Below are 15005 nucleotides of genomic sequence, written 5' to 3'. Positions count from 1 at the left end.
TCCATACAAAAATGTTCCCTGTACACTAGAATTTTGCACATCAGGGATAAGGATAGTAGTCTAGCTTTCTCCCTGAAATGATCGTTTTTTATGTAGAGGGAATGTTTTACTGTATGAAGAAGGAGGATTCTATCATAGGAGCCCAAAGTGCTATACCAGACAAAAATTTATAATCTCCATGATGCCTTAAGACTAGGATAAATTATGGCTAATACCTTAAGAACTTCTCAGCTAGTTCCATGTACCCAAAGAGGCCTTGGATTTCTATTTTAAAACCGATTGTTGACTGCAACAAGTCAACTTGATTTTGAAACTCAGAGGAGTTTCAAAAGCAGTTTGTGATATGGTATGGAGATCCATATTTCAAAGTTAAGAATCCTGCTGGGCATGCCCAAGATCTTGAGTAAGTCTAAAGTAGCTCTTTGGATTCTGACCTGTGAGTATAAATGTAGGACCTGATACAGCCAGATTTAAGCCAAATTTTAAATGCTGTTGAGGTTTTAATGGGACAGAGTAAAGCATGTATCTGATGTGATTTTCTCACTGAATAAAGGGAGGTTTAAATGTGGCTAAATCTGGCTGGACCGGGGCCTAATTCAGCCCTTTATTCCAAGGATGAAGCACTGTCTTTTCTCATCTGATGTTATAGGTTACCAAGATTACATGATCACCTATGCAGGGGCTGTATTAATACAGCATAAAAAGACCTCTCCCTTTTCTAGCCTCTTGCTCGCTGCAAAGCCACACATTATTGTCATGAATTGCAATTGTGTTTTCAAGTTGATGAAACAGGGGAAAAAGGAAAACACAGAGCAGAATATAAAACACTTGATTTGAAACACCCACCGTCAAGCCCATAAATATGGAAACTTTCAGTTTGCATTTCTCTCTGATGTTAGATGACAATTGAAACAATCATGCATTAATGACATGATACAGCTGTGGCTTTCTATCACTATTTCATTTGCAGATGAGGAAGAGAATGGAAACTGACAGGTAAAAATGGTCCCAAGCTGCCTGTTTCTTTTAAAGCTTGCAAAGTGAGGTAGAGGAGGGAGCAGCAGGTTCTGCTGGGAGGCAGGATTTGCTTTAATTCATGGTAGTTAATAAGAGGTGGATGGCTTGACTGTCTCCCACTGAAAGATGCGGATGTCTAAGTGGCTGTATCCTGTCTGAAGTCTCTAGCCCGGGGTAGCTGACTGGAGGCCGTTGCTGCGGGGAATGATGGGAAATGTAGTCCAACAATAACTGGAGAGCCTCAGGTTGGCCACCTCAACTTTAACCCTTTTAATTATGGAATCATATGGAAAAAGACATAACCAGTATTCAGTTGCATTATAAGAACTAAACCTGCTCCTGCCTGCTAGTGCTCTGGTCAATGAGTAGAAAGGGATTGGGATGATTAATAGCACTTTCCTTTTTAATTTTATGAAGCTTATTTGATTTTATTAAAATAATGTAATTTATTTATAATTTAAAAATTATAAAAAATTATAGATTAATTAGAACATATTGGACTATTTGCATTTGCTGATCTATCAACCCTTCTTGGGCCATAGCTCTGTGGTAGACCATGTGCTTTGCATGCAGAAGATTCAGACTGGTGGAGGAGATCTGGCCTTGTGGTAGCAAGCATGACTTGACCCCTTTGCTTAGCAGGGTCTGCCCTGATTTGTGTTTGAATGGAGGACTACATGTGTGAGCATTGTAAGATATTCCCCTTAGAGGAGGGGCCACTCTGGGAAGAGCGCCTGCCTGCTTGCACGCAGAAGGTTCCAAGCTCCATCCCTGGCATTTCCAGATAGGGCTGAGACTCCTGCCTGCAAACTTGGAGAAGCCGCTGCCAGTCTGAGCTAGCTCATTAAAAATGTTCGTGAACCCTCCAGACTGAACCCAACTGGAGGGGGGCGGGTTTGAGGGGGTGCCGGACCGAACTAGCCCGGTCCAGTCCGGGTCCGGTCTGGACTCAAACTGAACCAGACCACTCGGTTCTGTGCACACCCCTACTGTGGTCACATCCAAGTCACAACATGCACATTTTGCTGGGTAAATAGGCCCTCAGTTTGACATAAATAGGGCTATAGTACCAATGTATCTATTAAATGCAATGCAATGCAATGCAATGCCCAGGCATGGGAGTGCCTGCATATTATGGAAAGGAAAGGAAAGGTTGTGTTGCCAAGTCAGTGTTGACTCCTGGCAACCACAGAGCCATGTAGTTTTCTTGGCAGAATACAGGAGTGGTTTACCATTGACACCTCCCATGCAGTATGAGATGATGCCTTTCAGCACTTTCCTATATCGCTGCTACCAAATATAGGATTTCCCCATATTCTGGGAAACACACCAGCAGGGATTTGAACCAAAAGCCTCCTGCTCTCTAGGCAGGTTGCTTCCCCACTGCGCCATTAGGTGGCACTTGCATATTATGGATGGAAGTAAAATAGGATCTATTATGTTATTTCATCTGACCTACCCCACAACTGACCACCTGTGGTTTTTCAAAGCTTCCTTTTTCATTATTCATGCCAGAACAGCCACTTTAAAGCTCAAAATCACCTGTTGAACAAGTGTGTTGGTTTTTAATGAATCAATGGAGAAATGGCTACGTTATGAGGAGCAGAAGTTGAAAAGCACACATTAAATCCCAAAACCACAATTGGGTCTTTCCTGCAACTGGAAATTTGCTAATAGTGAAGCCCACACTGACTCAATTTCTTCAATAAAGTTCTCTTTTGATCAGCTGTCTTTTGTATGAAGGACTTTCAACAGTTTGTTGAAATATTTTTTTTTAAATTTCTACAAATTAAGAAAATGGCTCTCATTTGGCTCTATTGTAATGTCAGATTCATATATGCTCAGTTACAGTCATCCAAGAGTATTCTACAGAACATTTGTGAGGAAAGAGTAAAGGGAAACCTCACAGCTTAGCTCACTGGAATAGAAGGAGGCAGAGGCACATATTTTAATTCCTCTCTCTTTCTGCTGAGAGACATGTTTCTGACCTTTGGATATATGAAGTGAGGCAATAAGAGTGTGGGGAAGAAAAATGATTGCTAGAGCCAATAGAAGAATCATGATTATGGTGACAATAATACATGTTTGGTGGGGTATGGCTGACAAATCTCTTAGCTCAACAATGCAGCTACCTCAGCTACCTCACAGGGTTACATAGGAACATAGGAAGCTGCCATATACTGGACCGGGTCTCACGATCAGTAAGACCCAGTTTGGGGCAGTGAGCGGGCAGGGAGCCCTGGGCGGCCGGGTGGGCCGCCCACACGATGGTCAGCTCCGAGACGGAGCCGGCGGGGGGTGGGGGGAGTGTGGGCTGTGCGGCCCCCACAAGCCCCAGTATGCCCTGCACGAGTGTGCAGGGCATACTGGGGACGGCTTTTCACCTCCCGACCAGGGGGTCTATTCATGAGTAGGCGCGATGTGAAGGCACACCATGGCTACTCACGATCGTAAAAAGCAGGTTTGCTGGAGTGCTCGTTCCGCAAACCTGCTTTTTACCAAGGGTTCCAGAGCGGGTTTGCTGCTCCAGAACCACCGGCCTTGGCTGCGAGCCCGGTGGTTCTGATGATCAGCAAAAATCGGGCTAGCGGAGGCTAGCCTGATTTTTGCTGATCGTCAGAATAACCCCACTGAGTCAGACCATTGGTCTATCTAGTCCAAAATTGTATTCACTTGGAACCCTCTGTTCTTCCCAGAGTGGGTCCATCCCCTGAGGGGAATATCTTAGAGTGCTGACACATCAAGTCTCCCATTCAGATGCAACCAGAGCCCCTGCTTAGCTAAGGGGACAAGTCATGCTTCCTACCAGGAGACCAGCTCGCCCCTCCGTTCTTGTTGGGGATAAGTTTCAGGTTTCCTTTTTCATGTTGATAGTCTGAGTGCCCTCAAGCAGTTGCATGCCAGTTACTGGGTGTGTGTGTGAATGTCAATATTTGACTATGGTCTCTATAGTGTTATCACAGTTATATGTATTTTCTTAAACAAAACACACACACACACACAATGCAGCCACCATACAATGTAGTGAGTGGACATGCTCCATAAAATAAGAAAAGCATATGTCACTTTTATGGAATGAAGCACAGTACTCTTGCGCCCCATTTGAAACAAACCACAACTTTATTTGATGTTTTTCAACATCAATTGTTTTTGATGTTTTTCAAATAAAGTGTACATCTTTGTTTTAAATCTAAGCACTTATGTCTGCCTCTTTATTGCACCTGGGAATGTTGAAGCAGTATTTTCACTTTCCTCATAATGAATAAACATTTAATAGGTGGGATCCTCTGTTTTAAAAAGTGAGGGCATCCAATTAAAGCAAAAAACCTTTGGTTTTCGATGATAGTTCTGGGTGCAACTGCTCCAACGGAACTACAAAGAGCAAGGAACTTCAATAGCCCATGAGGTTCATGTCATGGGGGTATGAGGACTGATGTCCAATCTGAGATACTGTACAGGCTCACAGAATCATAGCCCTGGAAACACAATTTGGCTAGGTCCTCCATGCTCCAGTCTACTACCTGCATAGGCGGGTGGCAGCAGCGAAACTGGGGACATTTGGTAATGTCCTCTGAGCATATGGTGAGTGCTATATCCTCTTTTACTAACTGTGCTGATTGTAGTTGTTGCCTGTTGAGGTAGTAGCACTCACCATATGCTCAGAGACACATGTTACCAAATTCTTAAACATTGCTGTAATACTAATCCCCAGTTATGATTTTGTAGGCTGGTACAATGGCTGCAATCTCATGTAATGTGGTACTGCAGGTCCAATGGACATATGGTTCTGCTCCCCACCCCCTGCTCTCCTGTTCGAATTCAGATGTAATGGAAAGCAGGCTCTCTGCAGTCAGGGAGTCTGCAGAAAGGAGGGGGAACTGGTTGTATGGGCTTCCTTCTTGCAGAAAGGACAGTCTGCACAGCCAATCACAGCCAGAGAGAGGGAAGAACTTCCTCCCTCACCTCTGGTTCCAGACAGCTGAGCCCGCAGTTCCGCATTCGCACATAACGCAGGCTGCAGCAAATCTGTAGTTAAATTCACTACAACCTGAAGGTTCAAATGGGAGTTTGGAGAGTGAAACCTCAGGTTGCTCTCCATGCAGAGCCTCAGTTTCAGAGGGATGTCCTGTATTTGGACGTACAGGTTTGGCAACCTCTGGCCACTTACACTCCGGTTTTGCGTTACATGTGAATGCAGCCAAAATCTCAGACTAGACATCAGATCTCATATCCCATGATGTTCATATTGAAATTCCTCACTCATTGCAGTTCAGCTGGAGCTGCCACACCCATAACTATCTTTGTAAACCAAAGGGTTTTTTTTTTTGCCTTAATTGAATATACAATCTGTGCACAGTGTACAGAAGATTGCATACCATTATTAATGTGTTATGTTCAATGTGTACAGAAGTTTATAGGATCTGTTCTCTGCATTTTTGAATGTCGAAGTCCTGCACTGACTCTTAACATGAATGCATATGTAGTCATTTATGTAAACATGTATGTGTATACAGACACATGTACATATTACATCTGATGGCAATATAACATGCGAGTAGCCCTTACATATATCTGAAAGTTCTCCAAGGGTTACATTTGCTTATTAATTGAAAAGAAATGAAGCTTCATTTCAAAATCCTTTTATCTAGGATTTTATCTAGGATAAGTGGCTGAGCAATTATCTACAACAATTATCTTATTAGAAACTTTGATCACTCATTGAAGCCCCAGTGAAGTCTAGAATCCGCTAAAAGTACATTCTGCTAATGCTGAAGGACCAGTTGCCAAATGAATACCTTTGACAACTCTTCCCTAAGGACATGATTTAGTATCCTACCATGAGAAGTATGGGCCAAGAGTATACAGCAGCCTGGAAAGGCCAATCAGAGCCAGTCATAAGGCCAAGTGGAATGTGAGCCAATGGCAAGCTGTAAGAGGTCTGCACAGCACCTTTTCCCATCAGTCAAATCTTGAATTAAAAAGAAAGTGCTGTATTCAAATGTTGTTATATAATGACTTAAATTCAGGAAAACATGAATAATGAAGTCAAGATAGTGGCAGGGTAATGAAGTCAAGATAGTGGCAGGGAAAAGCAGGGGCTTCTCAGAAGTAGCCCCAAAGCTTTTGGACAAATTTCTGGAGGAAGTGTAGTAATTCTTCAACAACCCTTTATCTTTCAGGATATTTGGGCAGGCTTGGGTTGATCTCCCAGTTATTTTTCTGAACTTGTATCGAGTGATACAGGCAAGATAGAATGGGTGCCTGATGCATACTGTTAATAGTGCTCTCTGGCTGGGTCTGTGTAACTGGCGCCCACATCTAAACAGGAAGCTCAGCCCCAATCCCACTAAAGTTGGATGTGAGTAAATGTCATAGAAATCAATGGGACCGACTAGTTCTTAGGAACATAGGAAGCTGCTGTATACTGAGTCAGACCATTGGTCTATCTAGCTCAATATTGTCTACACAGACTGGCAGCGGCTTCTCCAAGGTTGCAGGCAGGAATCTCTCTCAGCCCTATCTTGGAGAAGCCAGAGAGGGAACTTGAAATCTTCTGCTCTTCCCAGAGCAGCTCCATCCCCTATGGGGAATATCTTACAGTGGTCACATGTGGTCTCCCATTCAAATGCAACCTGGATGGGCCCTGCTTAGCTAGGGGGACATGTTATACTTGCTACCACAAGACCAGCTCTCCTCTCCTTTCTTGTTCCATTGGTTTCAAGAGAACGTAATAATTCATATTGTGCAGATCCACTGTGTGGAAGAAAACCCCACTGATATAAATGGAAATTCTTTCCAAGCCTAAATGCTTGGAAATCTTAGCCTAGATGAGAAAAATGATGTAGAAATATTTTCTGAATGGGCCTGTTGAAAAGTAAGGTTTCTTAATAAATGACACCATAGCACATCTTGCATACTTATATCTCTTGGGTACATAGAACAATACATAGAAGGAACCAAGAAGGAAGTAAGTGTTTAATGTAGTACAGCAATATCATTCCTCCCACATATTGTGCAAAAGTATGCGTTGTACAGTGTCTCTTTTTCTTCTGGGACATTCATCTGTTGGCGTTTCCTTATTTTGCAATGTGCTGATCCTCTAATCAAAGAAGCTGACCTGATTAGCTTGAGCAAGCAGCATTTTGCAATCAGAATGGGGAGAAAAGATCCCTGACCACATGTTATGTCCTTTCACCTGCATGATACATGAGTAATGTTTTCCCTGTCTTTTGGCCTTGATTCAGAAATATTTGAAGGTGAGGAACACTTGCACAATTGTTAGACAAGCTTTGTTAAATGCACTATGTTAAGTAAAGAGAACAACATTGATTTAAGTGAGGTCATAGGCGTATTACTTACAGGCAGAAAAGAAAAGAAAAAAATGAAATGAAATAAAATAAAATAAAATGTCTAGTTTCATATTCATTTTGCCAAGAAGAAAGAACTTGCTGGTCTCAAAATACTCATATGGGGAAAGGTGCTTTTACAGATCCAAGTTCTTCAGGGCACTTTACCCTGGGAAGTGCAAGGTAGAACCTATGTGCAATGGCAGGGACTTATTAAGTGCTACCTTCTGCCTTTTTTGCATGCGTAATAGAGGTATATGCTAAAAATACAAATAATGATACTTAGAATTTATAATACAGGACCTAGAATAGCTTAAAACAAAAATAAATGCGGTCATAATCATAAATATAAATAACATTATAAAACTTTTTAAATCAATGGCCCACATGTTGTGTGATATTACACAGGCATTTCTGATCTGCCTGCTGTGTCTAAGTCTTGCACAACAGCACAACGGTCTTTCACAACAACACAAGTGCACAAATACCTATAGATGTGTGTTGGCACTTACACTACAACCCAATATAAACTGCAGCAGACCAAACAATGCATAAAATAGTAGATCAAGTAGATGTTCAAAGCTCGTCAAAATAAAACAACCCTTCAACAGATGCCTAAAAATATGAAGAGAGGACCCTGGTGGAGCTTTACAGGAGGAGTATCCCAAAATGTTGGCTCTATCACCAAAAAGAGCCTATTTGATTTCCTAGAATGACATAATGAAGACTTGGGCTTTCTAAAATTGATCTCATCTTAAGGCACGTTCAAGATGTTCAAGTGGGAGAAGACAGTTCTTGAGGTAAGCTGGACTTCAGGCATCTAGAGCCAGGTGCGGAGGGAGGCCAGTGGCAGCCTGGGTACAGCTCACTACTGTGGCCCCCCTAGCCATGCCCCATATGTCATGTCAGTGTCTGACATCAGACTCAGGGGGCATGGTTTGCTCGCAAATGGGGCCACACCCCCTGTTTGCTAGTAAAATCTTGCCAGCATCGTGTTTGCGGTGCCTTTTAAAGTCAGGGAGAGCAGCTCCGGCAACGCTGGCCAGATTTTACTTGCAAATGGGGTGCAGAGCCCCATTTGTGAGCAAACTACACCTGATGTCTGACGTTGGGGGCATGGCTGGGGCACGAGGCGTGGCCTCTGAAGTGCGGTGGCCCATGTTATTTGGACCCGTTTGCACTATGGTAGCTCCACCAGTGTTTAGAGCTTTAAAGGCGAACACACCAGCACTTTAAATTGAACTGGGAAATGTATAGGCGACATATGGCAATGTAGATGAAATATGGCCGGAGACATATGCTCTGATCTTTGGGCCCTATTTATTTGTCTGGCAACAGTATTTTGGACCAGATGGAGTTTCAAAACTCCTTTCAAAAGGTAGTCCTGTGTAGAGAACATCACAATAGTCCAGACTGGAGATGACTAGGGCATTAATGAGCAATGCCAGGCTTGCCTTCTCTTGGAAAGGCTGTATCTGGTAACAGACACTTCTGGTCACAGCCATCACTTGTGCAGGGAAAGCACTAGGGCCTGGAGTTGTGCACTGCCAAGCTGTGCGCTTGCTTCTTCAGGGTGTGTGCAACCTTGTCCAGAAGGGAAGTCCATCCTTTCCTAAATCACCTGAGGTCCTAAGCAGCATTATCTCCATCTTGTCAAGATGAAGTTTCAGCTAGTTCATCTATACCCAAGCTGACAACAGGCACTGATTTATCATCTCTGCTGCCTCCCTCAGAACTGAAGATGGAAATGAGAGGCAGAGCCATGTATCATTTGCATACTAATGACACTTCAGCTGAAACCTCCAAGTGACCTTGCTCTTTGGTTTCATGTAGATATTGTAGAAGAGGGTGAGGGTTCTGGCAGTGGCCAGATACTCAGCTCATATCACTGTAGCTGTGCCAGCAACATTGGTTGCCCATGGTTTCCCAGGTGCAATTCAAGGTGCTGGTTTTGACCTTTAAAACGCTTAATGGCTTAGGACTAAGATACCTGAAGGACTGCCTATTCCCACATAGCTCTACCCGGCCTGTGAGATCATGCATTGAGGCTCTTCTGCACATCCCACCACCTTCTGAAGCATGACTGTCAGTGACATTTGGATGAGCCTTCTCAGTGGTGGCCCCAGCTCCCTGGAACTCCCTGCTCATTGATCTTAGGCTTGTCACTTCTACCCTCCCTGTTTAATTTTAAATAAAAGTTGAAGACTTTTTAAAAATTTCAGCAGGCCCTCCCCCTAAATCTATTTCTTTGTGATTGCCTTGTTTTAATAGTTTTAGCCTGCACATTTTTTTATTTTAGAGGCTGGTTTTATTCTGTTTTACTCTGGTTTTTAAAATGAATTTTGTTGTAAGCCACTATAAATTCATTTATGAAGAATGGCAGCATACAAGTCGAATGAATGAATGAATGAATGATGGAATGAATGATGGAATGAATGATGGAACCTTGTAGCATCCCAAAGCAAGAAGTCATGGGATGAAACAGTCATCTCCTAGCTCTTCCTTCAGAGACTGACTTTCCAGTAATAACTAGAACCTCTGAAGGACAATGCCCTGTATCTCTGTTCCTGTAAGATCTACCAAGAAGAATATGATCATCAATGTTATCAAAAGCTACCCAGGAGGATCAACAGGGTTGCACTATGACACAGGTTATCCAAGAGTTGTCAAGGCAGTTCTAGTTTCAGAACCAGTCAGAAGATGGACATGAAGGGATCCAAATAATCAGCTTCATTCAGGGATTCAGTTGGATCTGAGACTCTTCCATATGTTCAAGCATACCTTGTCCATATGACAGATGGAGGTGAGGCAAGAATGAAAGGATAGTGGCTTGTCTCAGGCTTGTCTCAGGCCAATTGTCTCAGTGCATAGCTAGGATGACATTGAAACCAGAGAGAGACCGTCAGCTTCACAGCTCACCTTCTTAGTCACTATACCACACTAGCCCTGCCTCTATACCATCATGCTTTATAAAGTGTGAAGTGGGCCTCTGATGAGCTCCTCATCTTACAGGTCTTGTCATGTCATACAACTGTTCCTTTATTTGCTCCTGACTTTCGGACACATTGTTTTCTTATGCACTGAAATAAGACAACTTCAGAAGAAATGTTTTGTTGTCTGGGATGGGTCCCTCATCATTGTCTGTGACTTCTAGGCATTGCAACTGTGCAAGGACCTGAAACAACAATTTGCCTCCTTGTATTCTTGAGTCAATCCTAATCACACACCTGTATGGATTTCTTGCCTGACTCAAGTGGTTTTTCATGAGCTATTTTTGAAAGTACAAACGAACAGCCTGATCAGGCCCTGCTGGATCAGGCCTATCTAGTCCAGCATCCTGTTTCACACAGTAGCCCACCAGATGGCTCTGGGAAGCCCACAAGCAAGAGCTGAGGGCATGCCCTCTCTCCTGCTGTTGCTCTCTTGCAACTGGTATTTAGAGTTATCTTGCCTCTTGGGCTGGAAGTGTCCTATAGCCCTCAGACTAGTAGGCTTTGATAGCTCTCCATGAATTTATCTAAGCCCTTTTCAAAGCAATCCAGGCTGGTGGCTGTCACCACATATTGTGGCAGAGAATTCTATTGAGGCAGACTCAGTTTTATGGTCAAGAAATGGTTAAGGAAAGTCTGCACAAACCAAGCTGCTCTAATTACAACTTGCTGGCAGCATGATAAACTCCTGTCCACTTGTTGGTATGAAGACAGGGGTCCCCCTGCTATCTGTAGATAACAAACTGCTGGCCAGCGCTCGCTCAAGGCCACAGCTAATAGGGAGTGAAATAGTCATAGAAATATGCAGAGAGAAGGAGGGGGGAAATGCTTAATTATAGTTTAGTAGGGAAATTGTCTGATTGGTAGAAATTGTTAAGATGATGATTAAGGATGCTTACCAATGAGAATTGTATCCACTATATGTAAATTGTTATGTGTATAAAAGGCGAAGCCGCAGTGTGATCGGGGTCTCAGCCTTTGGAAATTATTCTGTAGTCATGTGCACGGACCGGTTCGGAGGCCATTCTAAAGGCCTCCAGACCGGTCCGGACACGGGGTGGTTTTGGTTCGGGTGGGGGATTCCACAGGAGTACGGGGGGGGGGGCTTTACTCACCCTCCCAAGAACGGCGCCGTATTTATGTGAGTAAGCGGGCGGCATGCCTCCCTGCCGCCCGCTTCATTCCCCCTCTCGGCGTTCCCTCCGTTCAAATTCTGAATCGGGCGGCAGGGCATCTCCCTAACCCTAACCCTCTTTAATGCCCCCGCTCGGCTGGCGGCCGCCCCATTCAAGCCTTCAAGACCCCTGCCAGGCCGGCCCGGCCCTTCCCTTCCCTTCCCTTCCCATCGCAAGGGGGACGAGCGGCAGAACTCCCTGCCTTCCCCCTTGCCGGCTGCGCTGCAAATGGCTTCTAAGAAGCCTTTTTCGCGCATGCGCGCAAAAGAAGCCTTTTTCGCGCATGCGTGCAAAAGGCTTCTTAGAAGCCATTTGCAGCGCAGCCGGCAAGGGGGAAGGCAGGGAGTTCTGCCGCTCGTCCCCCTTGCGATGGGAAGGGAAGGGAAGGGCCGGGCCGGCCTGGCAGGGGTCTTGAAGGCTTGAATGGGGCGGCCGCCAGCCGAGCGGGGGCATTAAAGAGGGCGGCAGGGACTGGGAGATACCCTGCCGCCCGATTCAGAATTTGAACGGAGGGAACGCCGAGAGGGGGAATGAAGCGGGCGGCAGGGAGGCATGCCGCCCGCTTACTCACATAAATACGGCGCCGTTCTTGGGAGGGTGAGTAAAGCCCCCCCCCGCCGTTATTTGGAACCCCCCACCCCAGTGCCTGACCGCAGCTCCGCGGTTCCGTGCACATCCCTATTATTCTGCTGGGGTCATTTGCCGGCAAATAAATAAATCTGCTTTCTCTCACCTCGGTGTCAATCTCTGTCACAGAACCCAGGGAATTTCTGCTTCACTATAGGTTAATTATGTGTTATGTGAAAAGTACTTCCTTTTTGTTGGTCCTAAATTTCTTGGCAATCAGTTTCATGAGATGACCCCAGGTTCTAGTGTTATGAGAGAGGGAGAAAAATGTATCACTCTCCACTCTCTTCACACCATGCATAATTTTATAAACGTCTTTCATGTCACCCCCTCAGTTGTAGTTTTTCTAAACTAAAAAGCCCCAGGTGTTTCAACCTTGCCTCATAAGGAAGGTGCTCCAGGCCCCTGATCACTTTGGTTGCCCTCTTCTTGAACCTTCTCCAAATCTATAATGCTGGTTTTTTTAAAAAAACTGTGCACAGTACTCCAAATGTGGTCACACCATAGATTTGTATAAGAGCATTATTATATTAGCAGTTTTATTTTCAGCCCCCTTCCTAATGATTCCAAACATGAAATTGGCCTTTTTCACAGGTGCTGCACATTGAGTTGATACTTTTGAGCTGTTGACCATGACCCCAAGTTCCCTTTCCTGCTCAGTCACCAACAGCTCAGACCCTGTCAGCATATATGTGGGTTTTTTGCCCCAGTATGCATCACTTCACACTTGCTAACATTGAATTGCATTTGCCACTTTGTCGCCCACTCACCCAGTTTGGAGAGAGCCTTTTGGAGCTCCTCAAAATCTGTTTTGGATTTCACTACCCTAAATAGGGTCCCAAGGAGTAACAGACTTTATCCTTGTGGTCTAGGGGATGTTGAAAATGTACAACATGTTCTGTTGCATTGCTTATTCTATAGGGTCATACGACAGACTTTATTAACTCCAATTGTATTATCTTTACTTGGTAGTTCAGAATAATTTTATGTTGCTTTTTTGCTTGCAGATAAAATTCCTTCCATTACGTATAAGGTGGCTAAGTTTTGCTCTATTGCTATTAGAACTCGACAGCAACTAACTTCCTGTCCTGTCTTCTAGATTCTTGGCTCAGTTAGGATGTTGGATAACAGCTATCTTTATATGCAAATGGGATTTGCTCTCCTTCTGATTGTTATTATTGTTATTTTATGTATTCTTTTTATCCCTATTTTTCTGTAAAGTTTTAAATTAAAAGCACCGGTCCCAGTACAGATCCCTGGGAGACCCCACTTCTTATTTCCCTCCATTGTGAAAACTCTCCATTTATACCTACCCTCTGTTTCCTGTCCTTCAACCAGTTAGCAATCCACACATGAATTTGTTCCCTTTCCCCATGACTGCTAAATGTCCTCAAGAGTCTTTTATGAGGGGCATTTTTACAAAGTACAACTTGTACTTTCTGTTTAGTTAAGGGATATGGAGTGTCATTTCTGTGTGTGTCCAATGAGGTTTAGTGGACATTGTGATCCATTCTGGTTTTTTTAATGTGTGTAATTTTACAGTTCACCTAACAAAGCCAAAGCAGGAGAGGAGTCAGTCAGGCAGAGGGGAATGTAGGGGGAATCCCCCAAGAATACTGAAGAAGCTTTGTTTGTGGCCTCCTTCTTCCTCCAAAATGCCTTTGCTTTCGGATACATTAAAGGTGTGTATCTTTCACTTGCAGTCCAATAATCCCCACTGCTGAACTTTGTTACCACCACTTTATTTATTTATATCCCTCTCTTCCTCCTAGGAGCTCAGAGTGGTGTACATGGTTATTTTTATCCTCACAACAACCCTGTGAAGTAGGTTAGGCTGAGAGAAACATGAGTGGCCCAGAGTCAACCAGTGGGTTTCATGGTGGAATGGGGATTTGAAGACGGGTCTTCCCGGTCCTGGTCCAACACTCTAACCACTACGCTATACTGGCTTTAAGGTGGTTGTTCACATAACCAAAATCCTCGGTGGTTAGGAGGGCTGAGGGGAAGGCAGGAGTATACCTAACTGCCCCCACACGATCATCTTGGTCCCACTGTTGTGTTGCCGCACACACAATTGCTGCTACGGCAAGTGGCATGGTGTCCTGGAGGCTGGAGAAACACTGCCCGACGTGCAGAAATCACACAATGCACCACACGAGGAGCGTGGTGCATTGGGAGATTCCCCTTCAAGCCGGGTGCTCTAGGCACCCAGCTCTGTGTCTGCTTGGGCTGCCAGCTGCCTAAGCAGATGCACAACTGGGATCCCTGGTGGATGGGTGTGCTCTTGCCCTTCTACCTGGGTCATAGCCCAGGGGAAATTCCTGGGCTACCCGGTGGGACAGCGCCGGGATCAGCCACGATCTCGGCACTCCACACAAGCAGCCCTACCCCGGTATGGCTGAGCAAGCCCGGGTAGGGCTGTTTGTGTGCACAGCCTCTTTGAGGGCTCATCTTTTCCTCAACATAACCTTGCCCGGCATTTGCTCCAGAAAGAGGCACACTAGCCTGATGTTGTGACAAATGAAATCATTTGTTTGACAGCGTATGCTCTTCCACATGGGAATGGGCAGTTGTTTTGTGCTGTCCATTCAGTGCCCTGGTAGGGTTCTGTGTGCTGGCCATCTATACAATGATGTGTGTGAAGGAGAGGGACACACCCCACCAAACAGCCAGAGGTGGATTAAGAATATGTGGTAGGCAGCCACGGACCAGTCCTGCCCATCCACTGCATATCTATCATTTGAAGGGGGGTGGTGTGTGTGTGTGTGTGTGTGTTTCTGATCCCAAATCCTCCGCCTGTGCCCTCAGTTCCCCGCCCCCGCCCCCCATAACGATTTGGATCAAACCTT

At 44.7% G+C, this 15005-nt stretch overlaps 1 protein-coding gene across 3 annotated transcripts in view; it reads left to right on the top strand.

The window, feature by feature from the left end:
• The window catches only part of OLFM4 (olfactomedin 4), a 121014-nt gene that overhangs the window by 61220 nt on the left and 44789 nt on the right, over positions 1-15005 (top strand). For 2 of the 3 annotated variants that reach the window (XM_053304691.1, XM_053304690.1), the window contains exon 2: positions 13699-13838. The exons of the other annotated variant lie outside the window; for it this stretch is intronic. The gene's annotated coding sequence lies outside the window, so the exon portion shown is untranslated. The remainder of the gene's footprint in view (positions 1-13698; positions 13839-15005) is intronic. 3 annotated transcript variants of the gene reach the window in all.

The sequence above is a fragment of the Hemicordylus capensis genome, chromosome 3 (genome assembly GCF_027244095.1).
Source record: "Hemicordylus capensis ecotype Gifberg chromosome 3, rHemCap1.1.pri, whole genome shotgun sequence".
Taxonomy (NCBI): Eukaryota; Metazoa; Chordata; class Lepidosauria; order Squamata; family Cordylidae; genus Hemicordylus; species Hemicordylus capensis.
The sequence above is the reverse complement of the archived record's forward strand: the minus strand, read 5'-3'. Positions and strand labels throughout refer to the sequence as shown.